Genomic DNA, 27,339 nt, shown 5'->3' with positions numbered 1-27,339 from the left:
ATTCTCTTAGCTTTTGCTTGTCTGTAAAGCTTTTGATTTCTCCATCGAGTCTGAATGAGATCCTTGCCGGGTGGAGTAATCTTGGTTTTAGGTTCTCCCCTTTCATCACTTTAAGTATATCATGCCACTCCTTTTGGCTTATAGCATTTCTGCTGAGAAATCAGCTGTTAACCTTAAGGGAGTTCCCATGTATGTTATTTGTCATTTTTCCCTTGCTGCTTTCAAGAATTTTTCTTTGTCTTTAATTTTTGCCAGCTTGATTACTATGTGTCTCAGCGTGTTTCTCCTTGGGTTTATCCTGTATGGGACTCTCTGCACTTCCTGGACTTGGGTGGTTATTTCCTTTCCCGTTTTAGGGAAGTTTTTGACTATAATCTCCTCAAATATTTTCTTGCGTCCTTTCTCTCTCTCTTCTCCTTCTGGGACCCCTATGATGTGAATGTTGTTGCATTTAATGTTGTCCCAGAGGTCTCTTAGGCTGTCTTCATTTCTTTTCATTCTTTTTTCTTTATTCTGTTCTGCAGCAGTGAATTCCACCATTCTGTCTTCCAGGTCACTTATCCGTTCTTCTGCCTCAGTTATTCTGCTATTGATTCCTTCTAATGTAGTTTTTATTTCAGTTATTGTATTGTTCATCTCTGTTTGTTTGTTTTTTAATTTTTCTAGATCTTTGTTAAACATTTCTTTTATCTTCTTGATCTTTGCCTCCATTCTTTTTCCGAGGTCCTGGATCATCTTCACTATCACTATTCTGATTTCTTTTTCTAGAAGGTTGCCTATCTCCACTTCATTTAGTTGTTTTTCTGGGGTTTTATCTTGTTCCTTCATCTGGTACATAGCCCTGTGTCTTTTCATCTTGTCTGTCTTTCTGTGAATGTGGTTTTTGTTCCACATGCTTCAGGATTGTAGTTCTTCTTGCTTCTGCTGTCTGCCCTCTGGTGGATGAGGCTATCTAAGAGGCTTGTGCAAGTTTCCTGATGGGAGGGACTGGTGGTGGGTAGAGCTGGCTGTTGCTCTGGTGGGCAGAGCTCAGTAAAACTCTAATCCACTTGACTGCTGATGGGTGTGGCTGGGTTCCCTCCCTGTTGGTTGTTTGGCCTGAGGCAACCCAACAATGGAGCCTACCTGAGCTCTTTGATGGGGCTAATGGCAGACTCTGGGAGGGCTCACACCAAGGAGTACTTCCCAGAACTTCTGCTGCCAGTGTCCTTGTCCTCACAGTGAGACAGAGCCATTCTCCCACCTCTGCAGTAGATCCTCCTACACTAGCAGTTAGTTCTGGTTCAGTTTCCTATGGGGTCACTGCTCCTTCCCCTGGGTCCCAATGTGCACACTGCTCTGTGTGTGCCCTCCAAGAGTGGAGTCTCTGTTTCCCCCAGTCCTCTCAAAGTCCTGCAATCAAATCCCGCTAGCCTTCAAGGTCTGATTCTGTAGGAATTCCTCCTCCCGTCGCCGGATTCCCAGGTTTGGAAGCCTGACATGGGGCTCAGAACCTTCGCTCCAGTGGGTGGACTTCTGTGGTATAAGTGTTCTCCAGTTTATGAGTCACCCGCCCAGCAGTTATGGGATTTGATTTTATTGTGATTGCGCCCCTCTTCCCGTCTCATAGTGGCTTCTCCTTTGTTGTTGGATGTGGGGTATCTTTTTTGGTGAGTTCCAGTGTCTTCCTGTCGATGATTGTTCAGCAGTTAGTTGTGATTCTGGTGTTCTCGCAAAAGGGAGTGAGAGCACGTCCTTCTACCAAAACCGTATGGGCAGGCAGATTCTTAACCACTGTGCCACCAGGAAAGTCCCAGTGCTGATTTTTTAAAAACTTAATGATTTTGCCCCAGAAGTTAAGTGATAACAATTGGAAGCGGCATACAACCCTGACTTCTCAGGTGTTTCTTGTTGTCTCAAGTGTTCTTCCTTGACATTCCAACTGAAAGTGGTGGCCTAGTTGTCTCTATATGTTGCTCAGTTTAATTTCCATTATGGCATTTATTACTACATGGGATGACCTCATTTATTTGCTGTCTGTTCTCCTACTGTAATGCAAGCTCCATGAGAGCGGCAATACCATCTGTTTTATTTATCACTCTCCCCAGTTTCTTGCACAGTGTCTGACGTGTTTCTCAAATAAAATCTTTTCAGACTTTGGCCACCCAAAGTTGGCGCCCTTTCTCTTGCTTGTATAGAGCACTTTGTGTTACTGCTTTTATAATATTTTATTGTAATTTTCTTTGAAAGTGTTTGTTTTATATTGCCTGGTCCTTTATTTAGATCAAGGACTTTTTCTGTTCATTTTTGTGTCCCAGGTCCCTGGTATACAGTGGACACTCAGATTTTGATTGAGAAGGTGAAAGCCTTCCATAATAGAATTTTTGATCATCTGAACCTTTTTCTAAATTTCTTAGACCATTTTAGAATATTTCGCCTATTGTTATTCTCTCATTTTTCTTTCTGCTCTTGAAAGTCACTCACTCCATCTAAGAGAGGCCATATGCTGGTGAGGAGAATTCAAAATTTTGAAAGGGAATCTAGACAAGAGTCCTTGCTCTGTCACTTCCTGGTTTGGGGATACTTTCTAAATTCCTCAGAGCCTGGTTCGTCATTTGTAGAGAGATAGTAATACTTATGTACAGTCCACAAAACCATCCTGTTTTCTTAACGTAAGTAGAATCAGAAAAAATAATCTGGCTTTACTACACCCTTTAAAAGAAAAACAAAGCTTGATTTCCCAGTCTTCTAATTGCCTAGATAACGCATATTAGACATGTTTAGTTTGGGGCTTTATCGACTTGTTCGTGTGAAAATTGAATAATAACTACAAATTAGGCAGATGCAATGTGAATCATTGGTCAAGAGGACTTCATTTGAACATAAAGGGCATTGTTATTATAATAGTATAATTTATCACACTTTTAACTTGTAAGAATATTTTTGTACAAATACCTCAGAAATACTTAAGAGGATTGGTTGGTACTGGCTGAACATAAATGTAGTCTCATGGTAAGTTTACATAAATATGCATATGGTGAATTATATCTTGTCTGGGCTCAGCTTTAAAGACGTGTCATCAACTTGCTGTCAAAGTGTTGGGTCAAAGAAAGAGTGGGCTGCATCCTTCAGTGTTTTTCATTTTTAGCTCCTTTGAGTGAACATAACAATTTTCTATTTTATAATTATATAGAATTATATGGAATTCACCGGTTTTCTTTTTCATTATGTTTGAATATTATTGGTTTGACCAGGGAGAGCTGCTTAAGTATCTAGGCAATTAAGCTATACATTCTATGTCTATAAGGGAAGGGACCAAAATACAAAATCCATATTTTTAGTCATGCCTGGCAGAGGTTACAGCCTAAAGCAGATAAGTCTGAGACTCTAACCAAAGGCCATAAAAATATGTGGACTATGGATACTTAAATGTGTTTAATATTGCTTTGCTTGAAAGGCTTCAATTTTAGATTGCCTGTTTCCAAAGTGGAGATGTCTATTAGAAGATATGTAGCTGCTCAAAAACTCTTATTTCTGGTTATGACTATAGATTTGAAGAGGGAGATGTAAGAAAAGAAAGATTTTCATCTAAAACATAGATTTGTAACATAAACTTTTCTAAGGCTAAAATAAGATCTTTTCAATCAGAAGAATATTTTATATCATATGTAGTTAGTTTTTTCACATGTTATATAGAATATAGTTGTGAAACATTCACCTCAAAATCTGAGCAAGTTACTAATGAAAGAAATGGCTTTTCTAGGTCCATAGAAAATAGCACATAGTTTGATTCTGTTCCACTGGATGTAAGTTCCAGTAGAGCAAGGGTTTTTGTCTTTTTTTTTTTTTTTTTCTAATTTATTTTTGGCTGTGTTGGGTCTTCGTTTCTGTGCATGGGCTTTCTCTAGTTGCGGCGAGCGGGGGCCACTCGTCATCGCGGTGCGCAGGCCTCTCACTGTCGCGGCCTCCCTTGTTGCGGAGCACAAGCTCCAGACGCGCAGGCTCAGTAGTTGTGGCTCATGGGCCTAGTTGCTCCGCGGCGTGTGGGATCTTCCCAGACCAGGGCTCGAACCCGTGTCCCCTGCACTGGCAGGCAGATTCTCAACCACTGCGCCACCAGGGAAGCCTGGTTTCTGTCTGTTTTATTCACTACCCTATTCCCAGTGCTGAACAGTGATGACACATAGTAGGTGCTCAGTAAATATCGAATGAATGAAAAAAGTCCCTTTACCATTATTACTGGAATAGCTTTTAATGACTGTTTTTTACCAAAGTTGTTACAGCAATTTGTTCAACAGGTTATTTCCTTTCATTGTTTTTATTAAATATTGAGAAGATATATTTATATATCGTTGTAAGGGATAAAGATTATAGTCCTTCGATACCCGTACACATGATTAAGTTTTAGAAAAATTACACTACCATTACCTTCAAAATCCTTATGTGGCCTTGTCCAACCCCATCTCTTCATTCTTCTCTCAGAAGTAGTAACCACTATCCTGAATTTTATGTTTATGGTTCCCTTGGTTTTTTTCTCTATTTTGCCACATATATGTGTACTCCTAATATATTGCTTAGTTTTGAGTGTTTTTGAACTTCATATAAATGAAATCATGCTCTGCTTTTTTTTCTGTATCTTGCTTTTTCTCATTCAAAATTATTATATTACTGAGATTTATTCACGATGTTGCATGTAGCTGTAATTCGTTCATGTTTACTGCTGTAGAGTAACCATTATGGGTATATTATAATTGATTTATTAATTCTGTAGTTGAAGAATGGATGTTTGGGTTGCTTACAATTTCTTGATATTACAATTAGTGCAGCAGTGAACATTCACATGGCCTGAGTCTTCCATTGTAAAGGAGGCCTTTGTAGCTCCTTCCAGCTGCCTTCTGTGTCCTCCTAATAGGACCCCATTAATCTTCAAAAAGCTTTCTTCCTTTCTGGCCTGAGATCTCCTTGCTTCATCTTGTACTTCTGCTGCTGCAGACTGATGTCAGCTATTTCTTCAAGGAGTCCTGGCTCATGGTAGGGGGGAATTATATTAAAGCCCAAAGGGACTTCCCTGGTGGTGCAGTGGTTAAGAATCCACATGCCAATGCAGAGGACATGGGTTCGAGCCCTGGTCCAGGAAGATCCCACATGCCGTGGAGCAACTAAGCCCGTGTGCCACAACTACTGAGCCTGCGCTCTAGAGCCCACAACTACTGAAGCCCATGTGCCTAGAGCCCATGCTCCACAACAAGAGAAGCCACCGCAATGAGAAGCCTGCACACCACAACGAATAGTAGCCCCTGCTCACCGCAACTAGAGAAAGCCTGCATGCAGCAACGAAGACCCAACACAGCCAAAAATAAATAAATAGATTAATTAATTAATTAATTAATTAATTAATTTTTAAAAAGAGGCCCAGAATCTGGGTGCTAGGGGTGCTCTTTTCTACTGTGTTGGCAATGTTTCTAGTTATTTCATTCTGTATAGCTAGAAAAAATGTATTTTTAAAAATCATGAGTTTATGATGATATAGTCAATTCTGTTTAACATTAGTGTTTTACTTTGTTCTTTGATTTTATAATTAGGTTTTTTTTTCTCTTATCCTGAAATTCTTGATTCCTAACATTATTAACCCCAAAATGTGTTTATACTGCATTATGAGGAAAATAATTTCAAATAACAAAACCAATATCAATACTTCCAAGGAAATGACTGAATGAAATCTAAAATGGCTTTTCTAGTTCTTTTTGTCCTTGGAATGTTCTGAACTGTGTTCTAAAGTCACTCAAAAAACTTCTAATTCGATAAGATACATGCACCCCAATGTTCATAGCAGTACTATTTACAGTAGCCAAGACATGGAAACAACCTAAATGCCCATCAACAGATGACTAGATTAGGAAGATGTGGTATATACATACAATAGAATATTACTCAGCCATATGAACGACTGAGTATTGAGTAGAGTTCCCTGTGCCATACAGTAGGTCCTTATGAGTTATCTATTTTATATATAGTAGTGTGTATTACAAGTATATTCTTTTGATCTCTACTGCATCATATATTTTCATTTACTCATATTTTTATCAGTACTAAATCCATGAACTTGCTACACTTTTATTTTCTATCCTCAAATATATAGAATAATAGACTGCAATTAATCTACTCAGTATTATCTAGCTAAAAAAGTGTAAAGAAAAATCAAAGACCTATGTTCCCAGTGTATCTATTTTCTAGTTCTTACTGAGCTCATCTTGAATTAATTCAGTTAATTATTTAGGTTATGTCACTGTCATGGGTAAAATAAATTAAAATGTGCTTTGTGTATGGGGAAAAAAAGTTTTCTTCCCATAGTGTTTGATAAACATTATGTGTGTGTATGTATATGTAATGTGTCTTGTTTTGCATTTACATATCAGTTAATTGACTCCATGATGAATTTGTTAATGATAAAAATTTTCATCCTGCCTAAGACGTAAGTAACAAATATGATTATATTCTTCCAGGAAATATTTTTGTAAAATTGTAAAAGCATTATCTACATATTGGGAATATAGCCTTGAGCCAACCAAAGACCCTGAGCTCATGAAGTTTATATTGTGATGCAGGAAACAGACAACAACAAATCTGCTTCCGAGCTTCCTACCATCTAATGAACCTCAGCAGTTCCCAAAGTTGGGTAGCAATGCCAGTGTTGCTAATTCTGTTCCCTGTGTGGCCTGTCATTTTACTGTAACTATTTGAGGACTTCCATCGGTCTTTCCATCCATTAATATGGTTGGGTACCATACTAATGGTACCCAACTGGAATTGTAGAATATAGTTATTAAATAATTTTTAAGGAGAAGCAAAATGTTATATCTATTTTGAAACATCTTTGAAAATCTGTATTTACAAGATACATAGCAGGTATTTATTTTTCTTGGGAAAAAGATGGTTATTTACCTTATAAAAGAATTTATCTAGGGTTAGTTACTTTTAAAGAATAAGTTCCCTTAGTACATTTCAAATGATTCAATTTTCAAACATCCTACATACAAACTGCCTCAGATTCTTATTAGAATTTATTTTATAAGTATGGAGCACTCAATTATGAGTTGTAAAGAATAACAACTAAAGATAACGATTGACATTATTTCAAATAACTTTATCTGTAATAATGTAAGATGTGTAAGGATATAGGTATAAGATATGATTAAATAAAAACCAAAACATTTTCAGATATGGTCACAAATGTTAAGTGTGGCAAGGTGGAATTTTTTTACTTATCACCCCCTGCCTTTTTCTACCACTCCCCATCCTGAGAGAGGGTCATTAAGAAAGAAAAGACAAAAAGAATTTTGTTAGAATAATTAACAAAGAGTCAGTTAAGCTTGAAGTGTGGGAAATATTAACATGATATGTTTTTCTTGTAGATTTGTTAGTTTTATAGGCTGCCTAGGAGGGTGAGAATGGATGAAAAGAAAACTGAGTGAAACAACTGGGAGCTAGGACATTGAGGGTGGGCAGATGGAAAAAAGAATTAGGGAGTTGATGGGAGTGGAGAACATAGAAGTAGACCAGAGAGAGCAGGTCCTAACAGATGTTACTCTGGTAGACTCTGATAGCCAAGTTATCTTAATAGGACAAATAAAGTTTTCATTTTCTTATAGACTCCCAGTTTGTGTGTTCATCATTGTCTAATAATTCTTTCTGGCAATAGATTTCACTTTCCAAATGTTAAGGGTATAATTTTCTTAAGCATTAGATTTATGATGGAGGAAAGCAGGTTCTGTTAAGGTTCAGAGAGGTGGTTGTGCTGTGATGGAGAGTATTCTCAGGCAGACAAGGACTAAGGACAAAGTGAAAGCTGGGGATCTGGCAGACTTCACAATCTAGAGGAATCCTTTGATGAACATTTCTCTTTCCTGGACAGTTCTGCTAAATAGACCTCCAGCAGCCAGTTTTATGCTTGCCGAAGAAATCCATCTAGCTGCAGTTAAATATAAAGGCTTCAAATTAAAATGGGATTTTTGGGTGGCGCAGTGGTTAAGAATCTGCCTACCAATGCAGGGGACACGGGTTCGAGCCCTGGCCCGGGAAGATCCCACATGCCGCGGAGCAACTAAGCCCATGTGCCACAACTACTGAGCCTGCGCTCTAGAGCCCGCAAGCCACAACTACTGAGCCCGTGTGCCACAACTACTGTAGCCCACGTGCCTAGAGCCTGTGCTCCCCAACAATAGAAGCCACCGCAACGAGAAGCCCGCGCACCACACCGAAGAATAGCCCCTGCTTGCCGCAACTAGAGAAAGCCGCACACAGCAACGAAGACCCAACGCAGCCAAAAATAAATAAAATAAATAAATTTATTTTAAAAAAATAATAAATAAATAAATAAAATGGGATTTGAGTTAACCAGCTCAGCTCATCCACACTAAAATATAACCAGGTAGTCAATCAAGTCTGCATAATATGCAGTTCTTCCCTGTTTGATAAGGGGAAAATAATGATCATCTGAAATGGGAGAGTACTAGAAGAGACAAAGATGAAGAAGAAAAAAAGGTTGAGATTTTAAAGAAGGCAAACCAAAGACTTCACGATTTTGCCTGGGTCTGATCTAGTGATCCTCATTTGGGTGAAGGAAAAACAACCTGTTCAGAAGTCTTTCTGAGTTAACTGCTGGTGTTTCTCTTCCACGTGGCATCAAATGTGAAGCATTTCTTTTAAAGCGTATGCCAACTTTTTTCAAAGGGAGCTTTGTTCTCAGGTGATCCAGTAATTGAAGTATCACTGCAGAAATTGGGACAAAATTCAATTCATATTGCAGAACTCCTTAGTGTGCTTCATTTTTCAATCCCATTTCTCCTCCCCTTGTGCTTCCAAACACACTCTTCCTCCTCACTGCCAGAGTGATTTCAGAGGATTCTGTAACAAGTTCTCAGAGGCCCATTGTGAAGTAACAGAGAATCCCTGCAGTGAGCTGCAGGTTCTGTCCTTGCCTGCATTCCTGAGTGGAGGGCTGCCATCATCCCTCACTAATGGTAGAGTAGGACAAGCAGTGCCCAGGCCTGTAAGCTTGCCACGAACTAGGAACCCACGCAAGAACTCAACATGCCAGTCAAACCTGTTGGGTGGATATGTGGGCAGGTGTTGAAGAACTTTTCTGGAAGAAGTATGCACAATCTTCTTGTAAAGGGGATATGGGTGTGGAAACTGGGAATTAAATCCCCAAGGTGGACCCAGTGTTCCATGATCTTTTAAATTATGTTTAGGGGATTTTTAGTTAAGCTTTTTTTTTTTAACCCCCTAACTTCTTTTTGTCTTAGTCGAGGGAATCCAGAAAGTAATCATGGGCCTTATAGATGAGTTTAAAGATGAATTCCCTACCATCCTAAGATTATCACAGTCTAATCAGGTAATGTGATTTTATAACTTTGAAAGGATTATAAAAAGTTTATTGTATTTTTAGTACCAATTATTTAATTTGTGATTTTGAGATCAGTATTTGAAGCTTAGGAAAACTTTACTTTCACCTCAGAAAAACACCATTTCAACTCTTACTCATTGCGAGGGGTCTACGGAAAGCAGAAAGACTGTGGACAAGGAAGTGAGGTAGAAAGATAAATAAAGTTTAAGGACAGTCACACTACCATTAGATTGGAAATCCAGAACTTTCTCATAGATACAATTGCAATGCAGTTGACTTAAGATTTGCTTAATATAAAATCAGAAAAATACCTAGATGTACTTTAAAATCTGTGGCAATTAAGTCAGTGAAAAAACATAACTGATACAAGTTATAACAATGGAAAGATAAATATGGCATGGGTGTGTGTTTTAATGTGGAAAGAAAATAGTGATATCAATTTAAACAAAGTATATATGCATATGTTTTAAACGTCTGTTGCAAAAAGGTTTTAGATATAATATTGGAAGTGGAAGGAGATAGGTAGAGAATCGTAAAGACATTTAGTTAGGAAAAAGTAACATCTTGTTTAGGGGACACATGTAACCTGATTTACTCAAAAGTACACAACTCGTTTTTAAAAAATACTTATTTATTTATTTGGCTGCACCGGGTCTTAGTTGGGGCATGTGGGATCTTCATTGTGGCATGCAGGATCTTTGTTGTGGCATGTGAGATCTTTGTTGTGGCATGCGGGATCTTTAGTTGCAGCATGTGAACTCTTAGTTGTGGCATGTGGGGTCTGGTTTCCTGACCAGGGATCGAACCTGGGCCCCCTTGCCTCCTTGTGCTCTGGAAGCACAGAGTCTTAGCCACTGGACCACAATGGAAGTCCCAAAAGTACACAACTCTTAATGGAAAAGTGTTGTTTTAGTCATTTTGGCCACAGTTGGAATAGAATATGTTGTAAAGTTATATGGTACAGTAACAGCCTACTTATCCAGAAATCAGACTTTTGGCAATGTCAACATGAGGAACATAGCTAAAACCTGGAAGTAAACAAAAAAGCGCTGTGAGTAACATAGTAATCACAAAGTCTGTATATTTCATTCCAAAGGAGAGGTATTAGAGCTACCTTTAACCATTCATCCAGATAACCAGGCATTAGACACTTAATAAATACTTTGCCTGGAACTGGGAAGAAGAAATACAGAGATTAAACAAGGCAGGGTTCCTTCAGTCAGTGAGCTTAATCTCATGGAGACAGAGTTATAAACAAGTAATTGCAATGGAATATGGTAAGAGGCATATACAATTTAGAGGAAGGAATGACTCTACATAGGGTAGTCAGAGAAGACTTCATGGAGGAAAGATGCTTAGACTGGGTCTCAGAGGATGAATTGGAATTCTCAAGGTGAAGAAAGGGATCAGGTAAGTGGGTAGGAACAGGGAAAAATATTCCAAAGGAAGCAGTGTCATGCCAAAAATGTATGAAACATCATAGCATGTTTCCAGAATGTTAAGTAAATTTGAATAAATGGTGTCAGTCTTGGGTCTAGACTTTAGGAAGGGGTGATACTGAAATGTCAGTATCTGGATGCACAGTGGTAAGATGGCATCTAGGTGGTGGCTGGCTAAGTAGCAGAGGATAAGCCTTAAAAGCTCTAGAGGGCAAAATGGATTTTGTAATTCCATATCTTAATCTTGGTGTCTAGTTGCTTCCTCTTTTTGTATTCCCCTAGTCTTGGTATAAATTCTTTTGAAACATGAGAGACTTTTCTTGGCTATGCTCTGGAGTATTAAGGAAAGAGATGCTTGGTCTAGGATGTAAAATGGTTAAGGCCAGCACAGTAGTGTCAGTAATTATTGAGAAAACCTCAAGGTAAAGCCAAGGAAGCCTAGGCCTGGAAAGCCCTGTTGTCCTTCCAAGTTGTGATTCTCCCACCATTGCCAACATTAGAGAAACTGGGTTTTATTTAATCAAAGTTGCAACTTTCTTTACAACTCCCTTCCTCTCTTCCTACCCTCTGCATAGCCTCATTATCACTAGAGCCATAAGTATGCTTTATGTGAAATAGATTGATATTCTGATCCCCAAAGAACTCTAAGTTCCTATTTCCAAATCCCTGAAGTCGCTCACTTATAAGAGCTATACCCAACCCAAGAGAAGAATATAAACATAAAGTTACTTTATTTCTCATTTTCAAAACACTTACATTGTTCTTTTTCCACCATTTACTTTGAAGAAAGTGTTGCTGAGAGTGGCAGGAAACCTGAGTAGTTAGGGGATATTGTAACACATTGAAGTTATTTGCTCTTCAAAAATAAATTATCCAGAAAACAATGCTAATACTCTGTTCTTAACTAGATTATTTTTAAAGGTCAGATTATAAATGTTGCAGATTTTATTATTTCTAGTGTGGTCCATAGTTCCCAAACATACTGAAAAGAATGGTTTTAAGACTACTTAGAGGGCTTTATTAATTGGGTTGTATTTTAAATCTCTAAGTTTTGTGATTGGTATTTTTATTTATTTAGGAAAAAACCATGTTGCTGGCCTGGAGTAAAAAAAAAAGATTTAGAGATTTGCTGGGAGTGATGGTGGTGGAATTTTTATAGAGGAATACACAGAGAATAATGGCTATTAAATAGTTCTTCATGGCTAAAGATTTTGAAGGACATTTTTTTTCTGGGGCTGGGGAAAGTTAATTTTAGAATTTTGACTTGAGATCCTGGCTTCTAAGTTCTTGTACTCTCCACTCCCTCCCTTCCAACCAGCCCAGACCCCAATATGCTCAGTATCCACATCTTTTAGTAAAAGTAACTTTTTAAGGTTTACACTTGCAAATTGCAAATGATTTCCATATGAGGACTTTAAAATATTAAACTTTTAAATTTGAACGAATGAAAAAATGCATGCTACAATTAGGGAATCAGAAATTTTTAATTCAGATAATCTTCACTTGAATGAGAGAAATCTTTTATGGGAAACAGGGTCAATTTTGTGGGTTTTAATTATGAAAGGTGGTTATGTATTTTCTGTAATTATCTTGTACTTAACTGTATACTACAAAATTGAGGATTGTAGACAGAGCATAATAGAATCCGTGCAAAATTTTGGCTTTTACATCTGTAGATACATTTTTCTGAATTCTCTATGCTTTCTTTTTTTTTTTTTTTAAACATGTGGGACAAAAACTGCTGGTGTTACCAAACCAGGTTTCTTTGCCCGATATGCAGAAAGCCTAATGCTGAGACGCTGAGGTTTGCAGCAGAGAAAGGGTTTATTCAAGAGGCAGCCAAGTGAGGAAACAGGAGAGCAAATCTCTGATCCACCTCCCCAAAGGCAAGGGGCTTGGATTATTTGTGCATGACGAGTATAGGGTAGTCAGAGATGCTGGTGAAGGTGTTTGGAGGCAGGAAAATGTGAGGTAATGTCTGCTCTCTGCAGGCATATCTGAGTTACATGCTTCTTCACAGGATGTATGTTCAGAAAATGTGGGTGTTAGCATGATCTGAGGGTGGAACTTTCGGCCCTCAGATGTCAAAAGGTCACCCATTGCACACTTGAGCAGGCTCAGTTGAATGGTCAAGTGGTCTTGACCAGTTTGAACTGGGCAAGATTAGCTCCATGCTTCTGAAGCAGCCATTACTGTAATGACCCATATGTCAGAGGTGTTATCTGTATGGGGTGGTTAAAGGAGTCTGGTGATATACAGTATTTGTCTAAGCTACGTGAAGCTTGGAAGGTACGCAATTTGCAGGAACAGTTAAGGCAAGCTTGAACAGTGAAGGCAGATTACAAGCATAGGGGTTTTTAACAAGACTCTCCCTTATCTGCTGTTCTGTAAGACAAGCTAAAGAATTGCTGTCAGTCACCAGTTTCTGTTAACCCTATGGGGCACAGTTTCAGAATGAGCTTTTTAACCTTGTGGGGCACGGTTTCACTGGGGATGCACCAGTGATGTCTGGAAATTACTTGTATTGGTATTGGGGTTTCTAAATATAATGAGAGTAGAATTGTAACTAGAGTGTTCTATAATTCAGTTGTATTTTTGTCTTTGGTGAGTTGTTTCTTGTGGGACACTATCATTATTGTGAAAATTTGCAGAGCACATTGTGCACTGAAATCTTTCTGGGTAGTTTCTAATTTAATATTTGTTATATTTTTCCAAAATTTTTCAATACTAACTTGTTATATTTTTCTGATATTTTTCATTCGTTCATTTAAATGAATATATTTGTAGAGCACCTACTATGTGCCAGACACTAGTCTAGGCACTGGGGAAAGATCAGTGAGCCAGATGGATATAGAACACTGCTGCCGTAAAACTTATGTCCTAAAAGAAACCCGAAACTTATAACCTAGTCAAGTAGAAAACCAGTAAACAAGGAAAATAAACTACATATTATATTAACGGTAGGTCTTAAGGGAAAGAAAGCACATAGCAGAGAAAGGATATGAAGTAGGGGTAGGGATGGGGAGAACAATTGATGGGAAAGGTAGGGTGACCAAGAGGGTCTTAGTGAGAAAGTGATTCTTGAATTAAGACTTAAAGGAAGTGTCTACCTCCTAGAGTAATGAAAATAAAAACAAAAATAAACAAATGGGATCTAATTAACAAATTATTGACCCAGGGGATTTTTGCAGAAACTAACGCCTGTGGCTGTAATACGTCTCCTGTCAAAAATGTCTTAAACTTGACATTCACAGAAAGATAGACAAGATGAAAAGGCAGAGAGCTATGTACCAGATGAAGGAACAAGATAAAACCCCAGAAAAACAACTAAATGAAGTGGAGATAGGCAACCTTCCAGAAAAAGACTTCAGAATAATCATAGTGAAGATGATCCAGGACCTCGGAAAAAGAATGGAGGCAAAGATCGAGACGATGCAAGAAATGTTTAACAAAGACCTAGAAGAATTAAAAAACAAACAAACTGAGATGAACAATACAATAACTGAGATGAAAAATACACTAGAAGGAATCAATAGCAGAATAACTGAGGCAGAAGAATGGATAAGTGACCTGGAAGACAGAATGGTGGAATTCACTGCTGTGGAACAGAATGAAGAAAAAAGAATGAAAAGAAATGAAGACAGCCTAAGAGACCTCTGGGACAACATTAAACACAACAACATTCGCATTATAGGGGTCCCAGAAGGAGAAGAGAGAGAGAAAGGACCAGAGAAAATATTTGAAGAGATTATAGTCGAACACTTCCCTAACATGGGACAGGAAATAGCCACCCAAGTCCAGGAAGCGCAGCGAGTCCTATACAGGATAAACCCAAGGAGAAACACGCCGAGACACATAGTAATCAAAATAGCAAAAATTAAAGACAAAGAAAAATTATTGAAAGCAGCAAGGGAAAAATGACAAATAACATACAAGGGAACTCCCATAAGGTTAACAGCTGATTTCTCAGCAGAAACTCTACAAGCCAGAAGGGAGTGGCATGATATACTTAAAGTGATGAAAGAGAAGAACCTACAACCAAGATTACTCTACCCAGCACGGATCTCATTCAGATTCCATGGAGAAATCAAAAGCTTTACAGATAAGCAAAAGCTAAGCGAATTCAGCACCACCAAACCAGCTCTACAACAAATGCTAAAGGAACTTCTCTACGTGGGAAACACAAGAGAAGAAAAGGACCTACAAAAACAAACCCAAAACAATTAAGAAAATGGTCATAGGAACATACATATCAATAATTTCCTTAAGCGTGAATGGATTAAATGCTCCAACCAAAAGACACAGGCTTGTTGAATGGATACAAAAACAAGACCCATATATATGCTGTCTATAAGAGACCCACTTCAGACCTAGGGACACATACAGAGTGCAAGTGAGGGGATGCAAAAAGATATTCCATGCAAATGGAAATCAAAAGAAAGCTGGAGTAGCAATACTCATATCAGATAAAATAGACTTTAAAATAAAGACTGTTACAAGAGACAAGGAAGGACACTACATAACGATCAAGGGATCAATCCAAGAAGAAGATATAACAATTATAAACATATATGCACCCAACATAGGAGCACCTCAATACATAAGGCAACTGCTAACAGCTATAAAAGAGGAAATCGACAGTAACACAATCATAGTGGGGGACTTTAACACCTCACTTACACCAATGGACAGATCATCCAAACAGAAAATTAATAACGAAACACAAGCTTTAAATGACACAATAGACCAGATAGATTTAATTGATATTTATAGGACATTCCATCCAAAAACAGCAGATTACACTTTCTTCTCAAGTGCGCACAGAACATTCTCCAGGATTGATCACATCTTGGGTCAAAAATCAAGCCTCAGTAAATTTAAGAAAATTGAAATCATATCAAACATCTTTTCTGACCACAACGCTATGAGATTAGAAATGAATTATGGAAAAAAACGTAAAAAACACAAATACATGGAAGCTAAACAATACGTTACTAATTAACCAAGAGATCACTGAAGAAATCAAAGAGGAAATCAAAAAATACCTAGAAACAAATGACAATGAAAACACGATGATCCAAAACCTATGGGCTGTAGCAAAAGCAGTTCTAAGAGAGAGGTTTATAGCTATACAAGCCTAACTCAAGAAACAAGAAAAATCTCAAATAAACAATCTATCCTTACACCTAAAAGAACTTACACCTAAGAGAAAGAAGAACAAGCAAAACCCAAAGTTAGCAGAAGAAAAGAAATCATAAAGATCAGATCAGAAATAAATGAAATAGAAACATAGAAAACAATAGCAAAGATCAATAAAACTAAAAGCTGGTTCTTTGAGAAGATAAACAAAATTGATAAACCATTAGCCAGACTCATCAAGAAAAAGAGGAAGAGGACTCAAATCAATAAAATTAGAAATGAAAAAGGAGAAGTTACAACAGACACCGCAGAAATACAAAGCATCCTAAGAGACTACTACAAGCAACTCTATGCCAATAAAATAGACAACCTGGAAGAAATGGACAAATTCTTAGAAAGGTATAACCTTCCAAGACTGAACCAGGAAGAAAGAGAAAATATGAACAGACCAATCACAAGTAATGAAATTGAAACTGTGATTAAAAAATCTCTCAACAAACAAAAGTCCAGGACCAGATGGCTTCACAGGTGAATTCTATCAAACATTTAGAGAAGAGCTAACACCCATCCTTCTCAAACTCTTCCAAAAAATTACAGAGGAAGGAACACTCCCAAACTCATTCTATGAGGTGACCATCACCCTGATACCAAAACCAGAAAAAGCTCCTACAAAACAAGAAAATTACAGACCAATATCACTGATGAACATAGATACAAAAATCCTCAACAAAATACTAGCAAACAGAATCCAACAACACATTAAAAAGATCATACACCAAGGAGCTGTTACAGTGGAGGATTACTGGGCTGAATTTCAATATTATGACATAGTATGAGTGTGTTTCGTGTTTGGTAATTGCAATCATTGTTGCTTTTGTTGTGGTCATCCATTTACAATGCTTGGTGTCAGTTTATTTATCTCTTGTAAAAATAAAATACAGTGTGTGTGTGTGAAAAAAAAACTGTCAGAAAAAAAAAGGATCATACACCAATATCAAGTGGGATTTATCCCAGGGATGCAAGGATTCTTCAATATATGCAAATGAATCAATGTGATACACCATATTAACAAATTGAAAAATAAAAACCATATGATCATCTCAATAGATGCAGAAAAAGCTTTTCACAAAATTCAACACCCATTTATGATAAAAACTCTCCAGAATATGGGCATAGAGGGAACCTACCTCAACATAATAAAGGCCATATACGACAAACCCACAGGAAACATCATTCTCAATGGTGAAAATATGAAAGCATTTCCTCTAAGATCAGGAACGAGACAAGGATGTCCACTCTCATCACTATTATTCAACATAGTTTTGGAAGTCCTAGCCACGGCAATCAGAGAAGAAAAAGAAATAAAAGGAATACAAATTGGAAAAGAAGAAGTAAAACTCACTGTTTGCAGATGACATGATACCATACATAGAGAATCCTATAAATGCCACCAGAAAACTACTAGAGCTAATCAATGAATTTGGTAAAGTTGCAGGATACAAAATTAATGCACAGAAATCTCTTGCATTCCTATACACTAATGATGAAAAATCTGAAAGAGAAATTAAGGAAACACTCCCATTTACCATTGCAACAAAAAGAATAAAATACCTAGGAATAAACCTACCTAGGGAGACAAAAGACCTGTATGCAGAAAACTATAAGACAGTGATGAAAGAAATTAAAGATGATACCAACAGATGGAGAGATACCATGTTCTTGGATTGGAAGAATCAATATTGTGAAAATGACTATACTACCCAAAGCAATCTACAGATTCAATGCAATCCCTATCAAATTACCAACGGCATTTTTTACACAACTAGAACAAAAAATCTTAAAATTTGGATGGAGATACAAAAGACCCCGAATAGCCAAAGCAGTCTTGAGGGAAAAAAACGGAGCTGGAGGAATCAGACTCCCTGACTTCAGACTATACTACAAAGCTACAGTAATCAAGACAATATGGTAGTGGCACAGAAACAGAAACATAGATCAATGGAACAAGATAGAAAGCCCAGAGATAAACCTACGCACCTATGGTCAACTAATCTATGACAAAGGAGGCAAGGATATACAATGGAAAAAAGACAGTCTCTTCAATAAGTGGTGCTGGGAAAACTGGACAGCTACATGTAAAAGAATAAAGTTAGAACACTCCCTAACACCAAACACAAAAATAAACTCAAAATGGATTAGAGACCTTAATGTAAGACCGGTCACTATAAAACTCTTAGAGAAAAACATAGGAAGAACACTCTTTGACCTAAATCACAGCAAGATCTTTTTTGATCCACCTCCTAGAGTAATGGAAATAAAAACAAAAGTAAACAAATGGGACCTAATGAAACTTCAAAGCTTTTGCACACCAAAGGAAACCATAAACAAGACGAAAAGACAACCCTCAGAATGGGAGAAAATATTTGCAAGCGAATCAATGGACAAAGGATTAATCTCCAAAATATATAAACAGCTCATGCAGTTCAATATTAAAGAAACAAACAATCCAATCCGAAAATGGGAAGAAGACCTAAATAGACGTCTCTCCAAAGAAGACATACAGATGGCCAAGAAGCACATGAAAAGCTGCTCAGCGTCACTAATTATTAGAGAAATGCAAATCAAAACTACTGTGAGGTACCACCTCACACCAGTTAGAATGGGCATCATCAGAAAATCTACAAACAACAAATGCTGGAGAGGGTGTGGAGAAAGGGGAACCCTCTTGCACTGTTGGTGGGAATGTAAATTGATACAGCCACTATGGAGAACAGTATGGAGGTTCCTTAAAAAACTAAAAATAGAATTACCATATGATCCAGCAATCCCACTACTGGACATATACCCAGAGAAAACCGTAATTCAGAAAGACACATGCACCCCAATGTTCATTGCAGCACTATTTACAGTAGCCAGGTCATGGAAGCAACCTAAATGCCCATCGGCAGACGAATGAATAAAGAAGTTGTGGTACATATATACAATGGAATATTAATCAGCCGTAAAAAGGAACGAAATTGGGTCATTTGTTAAGACGTGGATAGATCTAGAGACTGTCATACAGAGGGAAGTAAGTCAGAAAGAGAAAAACAAATATCGTATATTAACGCATGTATGTGGAACCTAGAAAAATGGTACAGATGAACCGGTTTGCAGGGCAGAAGTTGAGACACAGATGTAGAGAACAAATGTATGGACACCAAGGGGGGAAAGCCACGGTGGGCTGGGGATGGTGGTGTGGGCCTTTGGGGGCATGATCTAGATAAGAACATATGGCATAATTTATTATTTCGTCAACTCTAGTTATGTGGTGAAGCATTGTTTAACTGTCAATGAGAAAATCTCAGATTGCTCTCCTTGGAAAAGTGATTCTTTGGATAATGTTCAATTAAATTTAATAAAGGAACATTTTATTTTCTTTAAAAAAAATGTGTTAAACCTAAAAGCTTTTGCACAGCAAAGGAAACCATTAACAAAACAAAACCCTTAGACTGGGAGAAAATATTTGCAAATGAAGCAACCGACAAGGGATTAATCTCCAAAATATACAAATAGCTCATGCAGCTCAATATCAAAAAAACAAATAACCCTATCAAAAATGGGGGGAAGATCTAAATAGACATTTCTCCAAAGATGACATACAGATGGCCAAGAAGCACATGGAAAGATGTTCAACATTGCTAATTATTAGAGAAACGCAAGTCAAAACTGCAATGAGGTATCACCTCACACCAGTCAAAAAAATCTACAAACAATAAATGCTGGAGAGGGTGTGGAGAAAAGGGAACCCTCCTGCAGTGTTGGTGGGAATGTAAATTGGTGCAGCCACTATGGAGAACAGTATGGAGGTTCCTTTAAAAACGTAAAATAGAACTACCATATGACCCAGCAATCCCACTCCTGGGCATATACCCGGAGAAAACCATAATACAAAAAGATACATGCACCCCAGTGTTCATTGCAGCACTATCTACAATAGCCAGGACATGAAAGCAACCTATGTCCATCAACAGAGGAATGGATAAAGAAGATGTGATACATACATACCACATGGAATATTACTTAGCAATAAAAAAAGAACAAAATAATGCCATCTGCGGCAACATGGATGGACCTAGAGATTGTCATACTGAGTGAAGTAAGTCAGACACAGAAAGACAAATATATGATATTGCTTATATGTGGAATCTAAAATAAAGGGGGGGTACAAATGAACTTACTTACAAAAATAGAAGTAGAGTCACGGATGTAGAAAACAAACTTGCGGTTACCAGGGGATAAGGGGGGGAGGAGGGATAAATTGTGAGATTGAGACTGACATATACACACTAGTAAATATAAAATAGATAACTAATAAGAACCTACTGTATAGCACAGGGAACTCTACTCAATACTCTGTAATGACCTATATGGAAAAAGAATCTAAAAAAACAAAAGAGTGGATATATGTATATGTATAACTGATTCACTTTGTACACCTGAAACTAATACATTATAAATCAACTATATTCCAATAAAAATTAAAAAAAGAAAAAACCTGAAGGAAGTGAGGGAGCAAACCTTGGTGTCCTTGAGAATCAAATGGCATAGTTAGTTCAAAGTCCCTGAGATGGGAGTATACCTAACAAGTTCAATAAATAATGAAGGAGGAAAAGGGAGAGAAAAAGACTGTGAGGCCAAGGAGGTAAAGAAGAGGCAGTCTTTGTAGGACCTTGTAGACCATTGTATGTACTTTGGCTTTTACACTGAGTGCAACAGGAGGCCACTGAAGTGGTTGAGCAGAAAAGCAAGATCTGATGTGATCTAAGTTTTAATTGTGTCTCTTTGGCTGATGTGCTGAGGAACAGAATGAAAGGGAAGGGTGGAAGCAGGGAGGCCATTGAGGAGGCTAATTTTCAAGTCTGGAGACGAGATGACAGTGGTATATAAATAAAATGGACTGAGTGTTGGTACTGGGGCTAGTGAGGAGTGGTCAAATTCTGGGACTATTCAGACAAAGAACTGAATAAGATGTGCTGACAGGCTGGTTTTATAGATGTAGGGTAGTAAAAAGCTGATGTTACTAGAAATTGGAGTTCAGCATTAAAACTGCTGATGATAGAAGAATGGGTATGGCTCTGGAAAAAAGAAAAGTAATGGGGAAAGCAGGATATATATTCAAAGAATGGAGCTCAAATAGAGAAATATGGAGCAGGATTCTTGAATCAATCTGATTAAATGATGCTAAGTTTCTTTTGGTAAATGGTCTTTAAGTATCTTTGTTTATCTCTGAGGTGTTGGTGGTGGTTGGGAGTTGGACTTTCTTTTCTGACATTTGCTGATATGCTCAGATGATGAGCGTATGACAAAAAATATCATCTGAATTTGCACACTTTGCCACTGATTCCAGGATGCTTAGGCCAAGGGTCAAAAAATTAAAAAGGGAAAAGAAGGAAATGAGGACTTCTTAATTTCAGTTCAACATTTAGATTTACACATATGGTTTGGTAGGAAAATACATAGCATAGATAGTAGACAAAAAGGAAAAGCTGGTACCTCAGAGGGGAAAACCTTTTATTTAAAAATTTTCTGTTAGAGCTAATTTAAAAAATAACTCACTGAAAGTAAGAGTGAATTGGAACCATCATCATAAACTGGTGACTGTTTTTTTAAAAAGAAGAACGTCTCCTTCTGCATCTTAAGGAATGTAAGTAGCTCTTCCGTGCTGTCACCTTTGTATTCCCAGAGCCACGAAGAACCATTGACCATGCACCCCCGTGCCCAGATTTGGTTTCTAATATACTGTTCTTCTTAAAAGCAATAATGGTCTTCTTGGGAACAAATTGATTTCATGTTTGGGGCAGGGAAAATAAAAGGGGTCAGAAACATACTTTGTTGTTAGAAATAATTCTTTCAGTTATGTAGGAAAGTATCAAAAAAGGAAGGCATTTTAAAAGGGAAGTGCAGTCATATTGTAACCATTTAAGCATTAAAGGGAAACAAAGATGATATTAATTAGGAACAAGTTGAGTCTGTTGGAAAAAGCCATAAACTCAGGAGGAGACTAAAATGAGAAAGATAACACAAAATGCACTAAAGCATTATTATAATGCACTCGAATTTTAAAAAATATTGTCTATAATAAATGCTGTATTTTGGTGAACACAGATTATATGAACCTTACAGGAGAGTTTTGATTAATAGATTATTTATTACAAATAAGCTTATTTTTCTACAGAGATAAAATTTTAGAATTTGTAAAAGAGAGGAAAGTTGAATGGATCAATCTAGTATAATGTTTGGGGGAATACATCGAGACTGGTTAATAGAAATACATGTGTAAAGTCAGTGAATCCAGGCCAACACGTACAGATTACTAAGATTTTGTAAAGGAACTCACAAAATAAGGAGAGGGAAACTATAGAATGTTGTTTTGCAACTGAAGAAATGAAGGGTCCCTAAAACACTGAATGAATGACCACATAGACAAGGTTTCACTAAAGGTGGAACTGCACATATCCAACTCCTGTTTGCCCTGGCAATATGGTCCTCACCTTCTGGTTACAAATTATAATGAGAGAAAACACAGTACTGTCGGCCCTTGGTATCCAGGGATTCAAGCAACCTCTGATTGAAAATATTCGGGGGAAAAAAAAAATTCCAGAAAGTTCCAAACAGCAAAACTTAAGTTTGTTGATTTACATAGCACTTACATTGTATGAGGGTTTATAAGTAATCTAGAGATGATTTAAAGTATAAAGGAGGATGTGCATAGGCTATACGCAAATACTATGCCATTTTATGTAAAGAACTTAAGCATCCACGATTTTGGTATCCTCAGGGGTTCTGGAACTAACTAATCCACATGGGATGCCTAGGGACAACTGTAAATTGTAATCAGAGGTAAAACCAAACTTATTCCAGCTGCTCCACCTTGAGGAGGAGTTGGGAGGAAGAGTCAGTGCAGCAAAGCATAACGTCACAAGAGAAATTGAATCTGTATGTGCAGGAACTTTGGTTACTGCAGACAATGTGGTTTCTCTTCAAGGTGTGCATGCAGCCAGCTTAGATAATATCAAGTGATTGCACCTGTGTGTTCTTTTCACTTGTTCTACCTACCATATAACTGCTTGTAAGAATTGCTGTGCTCTAAAGTGGCTTGGAATTATAGCAACTGTAGCAGCCCACAACTTAGCCCATCCTCTACTGTTCTACTGACGAGGAGGGTTGAGACCACAGGTGGGCTAATGGGACTTTTTTGCTAAAGTTAATAGATTAAGCCACAGTAGGACACCAGGTGTTGCAGAAATACATCTTCATTGACAGGCTAGAACAGCTTTTGGTTATCTCCAATGACAAATGCTGAAGAGTAAAAGAAGTACTGAATTTTGATGACAAAAACAGCACTAATAAAATTATGACTTCACGATAGAAGTTGAGGCATTTAAAATAAATATACAGTATGTTAGCTCTTAAACAAATATATGATGCTTATTGTAGACCAAAAAATCCAAAAGATGTTTTGCACTTATATATTTGTACTCAATAATTAAATGAGATTCAAAGTTGCTTCTTTGTGTTATTAACCAACTCTTTCCCCCAAGTTATATACTGAAAAGCCAGAATAGCTCATAAAATTACTTAAATGAATAATGGAAATTATACTTGTCTGTTGCCTGGAATGCAGTCTAACCTGTGCTAGAACAGAGAAAGAACTACATGTCCTGTGTTTTAGAAATGCCAGAAATATTTTCTGTCAGAATGCTCATAGAAGATTTGAAGTTTTCAGAACTAAAAGTTTTGTAAGCTTGTGGATTAGTATATAAGGTTTTTGTTTCATTTTTCTTTAAACTGTACAATGCATTGTGTATGTATGCTATATTTTAACATTAAAAAATTTAAAGTAAATTGTACATTATGATTATGTATATATGCTATATTTTATATACAAGGATGTCCACTCTCACCACTTTTATTCAAAAGTAGTTTTCAAAAGTAGTTTTGGGAGTCCTAGCCACACCTACCAGAGAAGGAAAAAAAAATCAAAGGAATCCAAATTGGAAAGGAAGAACTAAAACTGTCACTGTTTGCAGATGACATGATACTATACATAGAAAATCCTAAAGACACCACCAGAAAACTACTAGAGCTCATCAATAAATTTGGTAAAGTTTCAGGATACAAAAGTAATATTTAAAAATCTGTTGCATTTCTGTACACTAACAACAGACTATCAGAAAGAGAAGTTAAGGAAATAATCCCATTTATCAGTGCATCAAAAAGAATAAAAAAAAAAAAAAAGAATAAAATACCTAGGAATAAACCTACCTGTGGAGGTAAAAGACCTGTACTTGGAAAAGTATAAGACACTAATGAAAGAAATTGAAGACACAAAAACAGATGGAGAGATATACCATATTCTTGGATTGGAAGAATTAATATTGTTAAAATGACCATACCACCCAAGGCAATCTACAGATTCAGTGAAATCCATATCAAAATATCAATGGCATTTTTCACAGAACTAGAACAAATAATTTTAAAATTTATATGGAAACACAGAAGACCCCAAATAGCCAAAGCAATCTTGAGAAAGAAGAACAGACTGGAGAAATCAGGCTCCTGGACTTCAGATTATACTACAAAGCTATACTAATCAAAACAGTATGGTACTGGCACAAAAACAGACACATCGATCAATGGAATGGAATAGAGAGCCCAGACATAAACCCACACACTTATGGTTAATTAATCTATGACAAAGGAGGCAAGAATATACAACGGAGAAAAGACAGTCTCTTCAATAAGCTGTGCTGGGAAAACTGGACAGCTACTTGTAAAAGAATTAAATTAGAATGTTCTCTAGCACCACATACAAAAATAAACTCAGAATGGATTAAAGACCTAAATGTAAGACTGGATACTATAAAACTCCTGGAGGAAAACATAGGAAAAACACTCTTTGACATAAATAGCAGCAATATTTTTTTTTTGATCCATCTCCTAAAGCAAAGGAAACAAAAGCAAAAATAAACAAATGGGACCTAATTAAACTTAAAATCTTTTGCACAGCAAAGGAAACCATTGACTACACAAAAAGACAACCTACTGAATGGGAGAAGATATTTGCAAATGATATGACTGGTAAGGGGTAATGTCCAACATATATAAACAGCTCATACAACTCAACATTTAAAAATCTAACAACCTGATTAAAAAATTGGCAGAAGAACTGAAAAGACATTTTTCTAAAGAGGAAATGCAGATTGCCAACAGGCACATGAAAAGATGCTCAACGTTGCTAATCATCAGGGAAATGCAAATCAAAACCACAATGAGATATCTCCTCACACCTGTCAGAATGGCTGTCATCAAAAAGAACACAAATAAATGTTGGTGAGGATGTGGAGAAAAAGGAACCCTCCTACACTGTTGCTGGGAATGTAAATTGGTGTAGCCACTATGGAAAACAGTATGGAGATTTCTCAAAAAACTAAAAATAGAACTGTCATATGACCCAGCAATTAGACTCCTGGGTATATATCCAAAAAATCAAAAACACTAATTCGAAAAGATACATGCACCCCAATGTTCATAGCAACATTATTTACAATTGCCAAGGTATGGAAGCAACCTAAGTGTCCATCAACAGATGAATGGATAAAGAAGATGTGGTGTATATATACAATGGAATATTAGCCATAAAAAAGAATGAAATTTTGCAGTTTGCAGCAAAATGGATGGACTTGGAGGGCATTAAAGTGAAATACGTCAGACAGAGAAAGACAAATACTGTATGTTATCACTTATATGTGGAATCTAAAAAATACAACAAACTAGTGAATAAAACAAAAAAGAAGCAGACTCACAGATATAGAGAACGAACTAGTGGTTACCAGTGGGGAGAGGGAAGGGGGGGAACAACATAAGGTTAGGGGATTGGGAAAAAGGGGCTATTATGGGATTATATGTAATCATGTATGTTAAACTTTTGAAAATTGTAAAGCACTGTAGAATTTAAAGAACTTTTCATTCAATTAAAAAAACCCAGATATCTCAAGTTGATGAATTTAGCACTTTTCTGTATATGGAAAGATGCAAGAGTCTGGGATCATTAAAATCATTCCTTTGATATGCACCTTAACTAATAAAAAAATTCTAAAGTAAATTGTACATTATGTATTATATATATATGCTATATTTTATCATTTAAAAATTTTAAAGTAAGCTGGGAAAATATTTGTAACAGTTTTGAATAAGAATTATTATTTGAACAATTCAAACACTGAATGATATTTGAATACGAATTGTTTACTTTTGGGACTTCCCTGGTGGTGCAGTGGTTAAGACTCTGTGCTCCCAATGCAGGGGCCCGGGGTTTGATCCCTGGCCAGGGAACTAGATCCCACATTCATGCTGCAACTAAGAGTTCACATGCCACAACTAAGGAGCCCATGTGCCGCAACTAAGGAGCTGGAGAGCTGCAACTAAGGAGCCTGTGAGCCACAACTAAGGAGCCTGCCTGCACAACTAAGATCCAGTGCAACCAAATAAATAAATACATATTAAAAAAAAAGATTGTTTACTTTTTTTTTTAAACATCTTTATTGGAGTATAATTGCTTTACAATGGTGTGTTAGTTTCTGCTTTATAACAAAGTGAATCAGTTATACATATACATATGTTCCCAAGATTGTTTACTTTTGAAAGAGCTCTTTTTTAAAAAATCAATGCAAAAAACAGATAAATCCAGAGAGAAAAATGAAAAATTTATATTTTTAGGCTACTAACTTAATTCTGGATATTTATCCTAAGGAAAAAATCATATATTCATATAAAGATTTAAATACCTGGGGTGGGACCAATGAGTTGTAAGGAGGGTGGGAGATAATTATTGGACACTTAGTATCAGGCACAGTGTACAGTTATGTGGTACTTGTCTCTGCCTGAAGTAGATTTTAATAATGCACTGGAAACAAATGGGTGGTTGCTGGTAGGGTGAGGGGGGATGGAGGGAGGGAGCAGTGTGAGCGAAACAGGTGAAGGGGATTAAGAGGTACAAATCTCCAGTTCTATAATAAGTAATGGGAATACAATACACAGCATAAGGAAGATGATCAATAATATTGTAATAACTTTGTATGGGGACAGATGGTTACTAGACTTGTGGTATTCATTTCATACTGTTTGCAGATGTCAAATTATATAGTATACCTGAGACTAACAATATTGTACATCAACTATATTTTAAATTAAAAAAATTTTAATAAATAAATACTGCACTGGAGAATCACACATCAGTCACTTTTCAAAGGCTTATTTTCCAGAAAAGAGAACCCGTGCAAAAAACATCCAAAATCAGAATGGCCGTCGCTTTAGCCAAGATCAACCGAGGAA

The 27,339-nt window shown here is 37.0% G+C and overlaps 1 protein-coding gene across 1 annotated transcript in view; it reads left to right on the top strand.

Moving 5' to 3' along the window:
- Positions 1–27,339, top strand: part of SPATA9 (spermatogenesis associated 9) — a 55,337-nt gene that overhangs the window by 10,679 nt on the left and 17,319 nt on the right.

Source organism: Balaenoptera musculus, chromosome 3 (assembly GCF_009873245.2).
Source record: "Balaenoptera musculus isolate JJ_BM4_2016_0621 chromosome 3, mBalMus1.pri.v3, whole genome shotgun sequence".
Taxonomy (NCBI): domain Eukaryota; kingdom Metazoa; phylum Chordata; class Mammalia; order Artiodactyla; family Balaenopteridae; genus Balaenoptera; species Balaenoptera musculus.
The sequence above is the reverse complement of the archived record's forward strand: the minus strand, read 5'-3'. Positions and strand labels throughout refer to the sequence as shown.